This window comes from Montipora capricornis, unplaced genomic scaffold (assembly GCF_036669925.1).
Source record: "Montipora capricornis isolate CH-2021 unplaced genomic scaffold, ASM3666992v2 scaffold_438, whole genome shotgun sequence".
NCBI lineage: Eukaryota > Metazoa > Cnidaria > Anthozoa > Scleractinia > Acroporidae > Montipora > Montipora capricornis.
In genome coordinates, this window is record NW_027180171.1 from 12,501 (window position 1) to 22,500 (window position 10,000).

General features: G+C 37.1%; 1 long non-coding RNA gene and 1 pseudogene across 1 annotated transcript; both read left to right on the forward strand.

Moving 5' to 3' along the window:
- Positions 1-1,789: 1,789 nt before the first annotated feature.
- LOC138035921 (RYamide receptor-like) lies at positions 1,790-2,750 on the forward strand (annotated as a pseudogene).
- A 279-nt stretch (positions 2,751-3,029) lies between these two features.
- LOC138035939 (uncharacterized) lies at positions 3,030-8,193 on the forward strand. The gene is made up of 3 exons (XR_011129794.1): positions 3,030-5,509; positions 6,664-6,855; positions 7,571-8,193. It is a non-coding gene; the product is annotated as an uncharacterized lncRNA (long non-coding RNA).
- The last annotated feature ends 1,807 nt before the right edge of the window (positions 8,194-10,000 follow it).

A 10,000-nucleotide genomic window follows, 5' to 3' on the forward strand; every position in this document is an offset into this window, starting at 1 on the left:
ACAGCGAGGACCCACATTCCTGACATGGTTATCATTCTATTTTACTACATAGGTGATAAACATTCAATGAACGCGAAACAAATCATCTGTGTGGCTAAGTAACCGTTATAACCTCTCGAACTTGTGTTGTTTGCATCCTCAGAAGTGTGTAGCTAATTTGCATGATGATAGCAAATCCAATATGGCAGCCATAGTGAATAAGGTCTATTGTAAGTTCATGATTCGATATAAGGCGAGGTTACTATTGTAGCTATGGTACTGATCGAAGCCACTAAAGAATCCCGACCTCTCGAGCAGAGAATGCTGAGCCGATGTAAAATAACTGGTTGGAGCGAAGTACCTATTACTCTTTGGTGACCCAGAAACGAGGGTTTTACTACATTTCTTACACAGTTATACTACTTCACAGGAAACGCCACCATTTAGTGAACTTTGAACTGAAAATAGTTTAAGGTAAGGGCTATTTGTCGGCTTTTGTTTTTCTAGGTGGGATTTTCCTACGAAGGCGTTAATTGCAATGGTATATTTGACTCTTAAGTTTACCCCTTCGAAGCTGTTTAACAGTTATTTCCTTATTTCGAATTTTCTTATCAGCTAAAATTAATTTAGCACTGAGCTGGTGTCAGTTCTTGGGGCGAGATCAACCCACCTGCTGCGCCTTGTTACAGGTATACTTTAGGGTCAAACATAAATTATGCACCCAATGACCGTCGCTTATTTCTTGTCGAGTTGTGCGTGTGTGCAGGCCATTAATTAAACTTCACTTGTGAATATACCTATATGGTAATTCACTTTTAGCATAAATAAAGCAATATCTCTTTGTTTAAGAACAAAGAGAAGGTGCAGACGATAAGCCAGAACTAGTGCCAGTGATCATAAATACAACGATAAACAGATCGTGAGCTGCTCCTTCCACAGGAATCCTACTGCATATAACATTAGTTCTAAGCTCACTTATTGCGTTATCTACGTTGTTTCCTTTACTTCTAGTTGTCTAAGTGTATTTCGACCCGTTCTTTCAAATTTGATCATTTTTTTTGGCCAGTGTCATCAGGAGACACGACATAGGGAAAAACACTATATTTTTACACCTCTTCACTGCTCTCTGTTTCAATTAAGCTAACCAAGAATATGCAAGTAAAATCTTTTGTCACTAACAGTCATTTTTTTTGGTATGTTGTGAGCCAATATTAATGTGTTTGTATGTAATGCGTCGTAATAAATGTTTTGTTAAGTCCGTTTGTAAATGGCTAATGGCCAAGTGAATTGTAAAACAGTTTTTGTATTTAGTCTTCAAATGTTGTAATTTTCTTTATTGTAAGCGAAGTGTTTTCTGGGTATTGTTAGCATTGTCGTAAATACTATTTTTCTTTGGAATCTCAGTTTTCTGAGAAATAACACACAATCAGCGGTGACAAAATGAAGAGCGAAAAACAAATAAGAATACAAAACAAAAAAAAAAAGAAAACAACCAAACAGTAATTCCGTCAATAACAGCTTTACCAAACCGGATGTAGTAGGAATATGAGCCCACCTTTGACTTAAGCAGAGGCTGATAACATATTAATGACGTAAAACATCTAATAACGGGCACCGTTCATTTCGTGTGGATTGTTGTCCGTAAGCCATTAATAAATTATGTCTCTAATTGCCTTCTCTGTAGGAAATCCAAAGTCAAGATAATATTTTAAGACTTTTAGAATAAATAAACCAACATCTGCTTGGAGAAAAACAAGGAGAAGCTTCAGATGATTAATCAGAACAACCAGAACAAGTGCCAGTGAACATTATGAATACAACAATAAACGGATCCGAGATCTGCTCCTTCCAGTGGAATCCCACTACATACAAGATTGGAGCAACCGTCGCTTGCTGCCTTATCTTCGTTGTTTCGCTGGTCGGAAATTCCTGTATAGGAATAATTGTTTACAAGACGAAAACTTTGAGGAAACCAATCAACATTTTCATAGTAAATATGGCCATGTCTGACCTACTTGTTCCGCTTGCCTTCATTCCCCTGGAAGTTGTAAACTTGTATCGATACTCCTGGCTCATCAGTGGCGTCCTCGGCAACGCCTTCTGTAAGCTGATTTATTTCTTATTCGAGGTCTCTAACATTGTGTCCATCGAGAGTCTGATTCTGATAGCAGTGGGTCGATTTGGAGCTGTGGTGTGGCCTCTCCATTCCCCATTGATCAATTTGAAAAGGTGTACTTTTTTCATTCTCGCCACCTGGATTGTTGCGATGGCATCCATGTCACCAGTTCTGTTCGCACGTAGCCTTGAGAAATACGAAGGAGAAGTATTTTGTCTTTATCACTGGGAAGAAGCCTTTGGAGAATCTTTATCATTAACTGACTATGTTCTTGCCAATTACGTAGTTTTTGTTTATACACCTATCTTCCTATTAATCATAGCATACTCCATCATCCTTATCAAGCTCAAGCTACAAAAGATTCCAGGTCAACAATCGACTGATGCTGAAATACAACGCAATAAACGAAACACAAATGCGTTGAAGTTGGCCATAGCTATATTGTTGGGTTAATTTTTGCAAAATTCCCTTGAGTATTATACATTTAGGGTCTCTCTATGGCACATGGCCATGTAGCATCTTCCCGTATTTTTACATTTCCTGGTTTCTTATAACCTCATATTGCGCCGTCAATCCTTGTATCTGTTTCGCATTTTGCAGAAACTACCGTGAAGGCCTCAAGAAACTTCTGAAGTGTTGTTCTGATTTAACGTAAACTCAGTCCTACTCGTATACAATGGCATTAGAGAAACACTAATGCATTTTCTGTTTTAAAGAAACAATAAATAAGTAACTAAAAAGAGTGGCTGTGGCTATAGAGATGACGTCCTGTGCCAAGTGAAGGAAAAATGTTGCAAACACCAGTATGAAAAAAAAATCAGTTAATCCTGTTTGTTGTTCAAGTAAAGTTTCAAAGACTTTTAAGCAATCTTTGGCTTTTTTTTTTTTTGAGGTAAACAGATGCAAATTTACGTAGTTTAGTTGAGACCCGGAAGTTGCTTCACATGCAACTAAGATAGTCTAAGAATAAAAAAATTGAAATAGAGGGCTCATTTTATTACAATTAAAGAGCCGTGCTTTTCATATTCGTCTCACCGCAAGTGGTTTGTGCGTTTGCATTATGGATTTCGATAAACACTTCGTTTCCAGTTTTTCTTTGTCGTTAGGTAAAAAGAAGAATACGCCGGACAGCTGAAGGCTCAAATATGGAAATTTATGAAAAGAAGGCATGTTTGTCTGTCTTGATGATAAATAAGAAAGGAAAGAAAATTATTTTTTATACACAAGTTACCCAGAATCGACTGATATTGAATTCAACTAGATGATTTCTCTGAACGACTTTCGAAATCGAAAACAGTTGTTTTCGTGATCAAATATAGGTCAATTTGAATTTCTAACGCGGCTCTTGCTTCTGATTTCTCTGGAGTCCACGGGTTCTATCTTTTTTTTTTTCCGAGAATAAGCTCTAGCCGCGTCAGTGCAAAATACACAGAGTCGGAGTGAAGTAATGGTCTGTTTTTGTAGAGATACTGCGCACAAAAATTGCACTGTTATTTTCAAAGAGTTAATTTCACTCCAGTGCTGGAGTGAAAAAGTGGAGTAAAATAAAGCGGAGTAAAATGTACTCCTAAGAGGAGTTAATTTAACTCCACTAAGAGTAATTTTTACTCAGTACTAGTTAATAATCAAAGGCAATGACTTTGCTAGAGTAAATTTTACTCTCCCTACAGAGTAATATAATATGCTGGGGTTAATTTTACTCGTATTTATCGGGATACTGAGTAAAGTCTACCCAACTTACTAATTCTACTTTCTGAGAAAAAAAGTAGAAGAGGATTTTACTCCTATATATGTATTTTTGTAGGGTAAATTTAAGTTTAGCCAGTCTAAGATGTGGAATTGGGGTTGTTTTATTTTTGTGAAATCCACCGATTAATTCTTTGTTTTCAAGGAGTTGGAGTGAAAAAGTGGAGTAAAACTAAACGCAGTAAAATGTACGCCTCTTATTTAGTACTCCACTAATTAAGTTAACCCTTTAACTTCCAATAGTGCCACTTATAGCTTTTACTCTGTCTAACGCCAGACGATTTTACTCGTCAATGGGGAACCCCACGGGGCTGAAAGGGTTAACAACAGCTGGATTCACTCAAAAACTATGTCCCCAACCCTTTAACTCCCAATAGTGCCACTTATAGATTTTACTCTCTCTAACGCCAGACGATTTTACTCGTCAATGGGGAACCCCACGGGGCTGAGAGGGTTAACAACAGCTGGATTCATTCAAAAACTATGAACCCCTTAACCCTTTAACTCCCAATAGTGCCGCTTATAGATTTTACTCTGTCTAACGCCAGACGATTTTACTCGTCAATGGGGAACCCCACGGGGCTGAAAGGGTTAACAACAGCTGGATTCACTCAAAATCTTTGTCCCCATTAACCCTCTAACTCCCAATAGTACCACTTATAGATTTTACGCTCTCTAACGCCAGACGATTTTACTCGTCAATGAGGAACCCCACGGGGCTTAAAGGGTTAACAACTGTGTGTTACAGCTGGATTCACTCAAAAACTATGTCCCCACTAACCCTTTAACTCCCAATAGTACCACTTATAGATTTTACGCTCTCTAACGCCAGACGATTTTACTCGTCAATGGGGAACCCCACGGGACTGAAAGAGTTAACAACAGCTGGATTCACTCAAAAACTATGTCCCCATTAACCCTTTAACTCCCAATAGTGCCACTTATAGCTTTTACGCTGTCTAACGCCAGACGAGTTTACTCGTCAATGGGGAATCCCACTGGGCTGAAAGGGTTAACAACAGCTGGATTCACTCAAAAACTATGTTCCCATTAACCCTTTAACTCCCAATAGTGCCACTTATAGACTTTACTGTGTCTAACGCCAGACGATTTTACTCGTCAATGGGGAACCCCACGGGGCTGAAAGGGTTAACAACAGCTGGATTCACTCAAAAACTATGTCCCCATTAGCCCTTTAACTCCCAATAGTGCACTTATAGATTTTACTCTCTCTCACGCCAGACGATTTTACTCGTCAATGGGGAACCCCACGGGGCTGAAAGGGTTAAGAGTAGAGTATACTCCCCTCCAAGTCAACGGTTTTACAGGATTAAAATCCTGTTAATAAAGGCCGGTATCTTTCCACATTTTAGTGAGGGTTAATACGATGAGCCGCTCTGAATCTTGCTGGTTTTTTCGTTTACCCGGTAATTAAAGTCGTTATCCTCCGCGATCTTGGATAACACAGTAGAGAACAGACTGGAAACTAGTGAGCCGTTTTGGTCAGCAGTCACCGGTGCAGCTCTTTCCTGATTTCGGCGGGTCTTTCGGCAGTTTTACTCAAGTTTGAATCAACGATCACAGTTTGTGCTGACGAGTTTTTCGTTTGTTTACTCTTTAAATGCTGATCCAAAGCAAGGAAATGCTTACAACAACTCAAGCAAAAAGGTAAGCGTTAACTGAACCATGAGCAGATGATATTTGATGCCTTAGGCCCGATTCAGACACAGCGTACTTAGCACTTCGACCGACACAAATTAACAAAAGTACGCCTTTTGATTCAGAAGTCGAACTTAACTGGCCCCTCCACAGCAGTTCCAAAGCCATTACCAAGAAAACCAATTGATTTTGTCAGCGATTTTAATGTAGAAGGTAAAACATGGTTTATGCATGATCATGAAGTTCGGCACATGAAACGTTCGACGTCTGAAATCAAAGCCGATCCACGGCCATGCTAAAGCCGAATTCCCGTCTAGGCCAGTTGAAAAGAACGCCTGAGCCATTCCAAATTAAATTAGCCGTTCTTAATTGATTCAAACGTCGAACTTTTCATGTATTGAGTTCGGCTCATGAAAAGTATGGCGTCTGAATCGGGCCTTATGACAATTTAATGCAAGCTTATGTAGAATTCAAACCTTTTACATGCACCTTGAAGTCCCAAATTTGTCAGGCAAGGATATTTTATTTGGCTTAAGTGCTTTAACAAATTGGTATGTATTTCACAAGAGAAATGAAGCTTTAGATCAAATGGTTAAGCAAATGATTTGGTATTAGAGTGCTCTCGCCGCAAATTACATGACGACAGAAAGCAGAAAGCTTCAGCTGTCATTTAAACTATTGTACTCAATACAAATAGTATGTTAATGCCTGCATGAGATTGTTATTATTGGCGTTTAAAGAAAAGAGAGCCAAATTTTGATGAGTCTGCTCTTCAAACACTTACACTGTACGTTATAACAGAAGTGACAGTGTCTGACACTTGCAGAGTGCAGACCCCAAACTAACCGTAACTCACAGTTATTGAAAGCTAAACGCTTCATTTAAAATGGGTGCTTAGACTTAAATACTGTTTACAATCGCTATTTGTAGGCAGTCTGCAGTTGTCATACACCTTAGAAATGATCAGCTTTATTATTACATATACCAGCATTTTTTTTTTTGAGACATGTGATATTGAGTGTTCTTATCTGGATGAAATTCTTATGACATCTTTTATCTGTAAGTAGCAGTAATAATTTTTGTTTGGAAATGTGACTGAGATTATGAATTATTTTTTCCAAGAAAACTGAAACTTTTCACTATATTTATTTGTTGATTAACAGTTCAAATTGGAGGTGGGTACAGCTGGGAATTGGTTCATTAAAAGATTGCTGGGAAGTTTGGACAGAGAGTTGGTTACAGAAAGTGCTGAGGCTAGGCAAGAAGATGCCTTCTTCTTGCAACATACAGTACATACCACTACATGTATCATCTATGGAAGAGGAGTTGGAGAAAACCCTCAGATAAAAGAAAAGGTTGGTGCAATGAAAAAATTCCTTTGAGACATGTTTCTATAAAAAACCTGTAATGCAGTCAAACACCTCAAAGTCTGAAAGACTTAGAAGCTGATTGTTGCTTTTAAACAAGTGATGCATATAGATATTTACAAATAACTCGCATAAATTACACTTTAACAACTAATTCTTGACAGTCACTGCAATAAAATAATTATAAAGCACTGTCTGAGTTACAGGCCTGTGTACGTATAGACTAGTAATGCCTAGCGATTAGCGGAAGATGATGCTGCAGTTTCATTTATCCATTGTCTCACCCAATATCTGCTTTCAGTTTAAAATTTGAAATACTGTTAAATGAGATACACACATAATTTTTTTTGGAAAAGTGTTGAAGACAAAGAAAGCATCTGGCAATATATTTTCAAGATTTATTCCATGAGTTCCACCACTATATATGTGTACTTTTATCATTATGACAAAATTAATTTGATAGTTAACTGAGTTACTCAATGAATCAAGAACAATGTTACAGATATGTAATCTCATGCAAGTACCGGTATTACATGTGGTTCCATTTATTTGGTACACCAAAATTGGTGGCTGGTGTCTTTTGTTCTCAGGATTAGGGATGTATTAGATTTGTGCTCTCTTCCTATTTTGTTAGAATATTGTCGAATGATCTTAATTTTGGAAGGGGTGATACTAATCATTATTCTCTTTAATTACTTTTAAGGATGATGAGTCAATCAATGGAGAGGTTCTAAAAACAACATTGGCAAGGATTGTTGCTTCTGGCACACTAATTGAACTAGAGACATTTACCTTGTGGCAGAAAGCAAGGTTTTGTTAAAACTTTCATTCGCTGTAATTGTTTTGCTGGGAGCATACTTAATTATCAGCTTAATCTAAGGGGGTTTTTTCTTCTTTTTGGAAACAAAAAGTTTTTAGTTTTTTGTTAATGTAAATTATCAGCCTAAGTTCTGTGTTTTTTTTTCTTTTTGAAAACAATTCAGTTGGAGAAAAAAAGAACACATTGGTAAAGGTCAACGATGGCAAAATTTTTGCATCAGTTATCCTAAGGCATGTTCCATTTTTTTACGTTTGACTTCTTTCTGTAAGAACTGACTTGTATTACATGTACATAAAACCCATTTTGTTATACTGAGTCACATTTACATGTATCCAAGTATGTTGTATGCTTTAGTTTTTGTAATTGAAGTTATTTTGCAACCATTCATTGTTATAATCTGTAATCAAAACACAAACCACTCAATTTATCTTTGTTTAAGGCAAGAACACATTCAGCTGATTGCCATTTTATTATTGCCTGAATAATTAGAATAAAGATAGCTTTGACTTTTGTGATGTATTTGTATGTGTATACAGATTGTATTTATCATGGATATCGATGTGCATTCTTTGCAATCGTATGATTAAAATTACCAGTATTAGATGCTTCATTGTAAACCTGGTCTTTTCTTTACATAATATTTTAAAAAAATGAACTTTTCATGGTTTTATGAGAAATCTGACTATAAATGAAGGTACAGTAGATCTAGCGAGGGTGAATGTGTTCTGTAGAAAGAGTAAATATTACTCTGACAAGGAGAGTAAAGTTTGAGAGGGTAAATTTTACTCTTGAAAAGGAGTGGTTTTGTACCTTTTTGTCTCACCCCAGTTTTGGAGTTAATTTAACTCTGTCAAAAGTAAATTGAACTCCATTTACAGAGTTCAATTCACTCCAATAGAAGGATAAAATTTACTCTTGTATTGGAGTGATTTTTACACCACAGGAGGGGTAAACAATACTGGAGTAAATTTTTACCCCAACAAAAGAGTAAAAGATATAGGAGTACATTTTACTCCAAAAACGGAGTAAGTATTACCGGAGTGAATTTTACTCCAAAAATGGAGTGGTTTTGTACCTTTAAATCTACTCCTTGAAAATAACACTGTGGAAGTCCATGATTTGTGACCTTCCTAGTTTGATACAAGCCGCTAAAGAATCCCGGACTCTCGAGCAGAGAATGTTGAGCCGATGTCAAATAACTGGTTGGAGCGAAGTACCGATTACTTTTTGGTGACCCAGAAACGAGTATCTTACTTCACCTCCTAGACAGTTGTAGTACTTTACCGGAAACGCCACCATTTAGTGAACTTTAAACTGAAAATTAGCCAAGGTAAGGGGTATTTGTCGGCTCGTGTTTTTGTAGGTGGGATTTACCTACGAAGGCGTAAATTCCATTTTTTTTATCTCTTAATTTTACCCCCTCAAAGCTGTTTTACAGTTATTTCCTTACTCCGAATTTTCTTAACAGCTAAAAATTAATTTAGCACTGCGCTGGGGTGAGTTCTTGGGACGTTCAATTCAATCAATCAATCAACTTTATTTAACGAGGGTAACACGGGACAGTACTTCAACTGAATAACTAGTGGCCCACAGGTATACTTTAGGGTTAAACATAAATTAAGCACCCAATAACCGCCGCTTATTTTGTGTCGAATCGTTCGTGTGTGCAGGCCATTAATTAAACTTCAACTGTGAATATTTTTCCTCTGTAACGAGTCAAGAACCTGGATGGTATTTCACTTTTAGCATAAATAAAGCAACACCTTTTTGTAGAAAATCAAGGATAAGGTGCAGACGATAAGCCAGAACAACTAGAAATAGTGCCAGTGAACATGGATACAGCGATAAACGGATCCCCGAGCTGTTCCTTTCACCGAAATTCTATTGCATACAATATTGGTGCTAAGGTCGCTTAATGCCTGATCTTAGTTGTTTCCTTTACTTCCAGTTGTTTAAGTGTATTTCGACCCGTTCCTTCAAATTGGATCATTTGTTTGGCCAGTGTTATCAGGATACACGACAAAGGGAAAAATAATTTCACTCCTGTTCACTGCCCTCTGTTTCAAGTCAAACCTTTGTCAGGCTAACGGTAGTTTTTTTGGTAGTTGTTAGCTGATATTAATGTGTTTGTATATAAGTATGTAATGCGTCATAATAAATGTTTTGTTAAGTCCGTTTGTAAATTGCTAATGGCCAAGTAAAACAGTTCTTGAATTTAGTCTTCAAATGTTGTAATTTGTTTTATTGTAAGAGAAGTGTTTTGCGGGTATTGTTAGTATTGTCGTAAATAATTTTTTTCTTTGGCATCTCAGT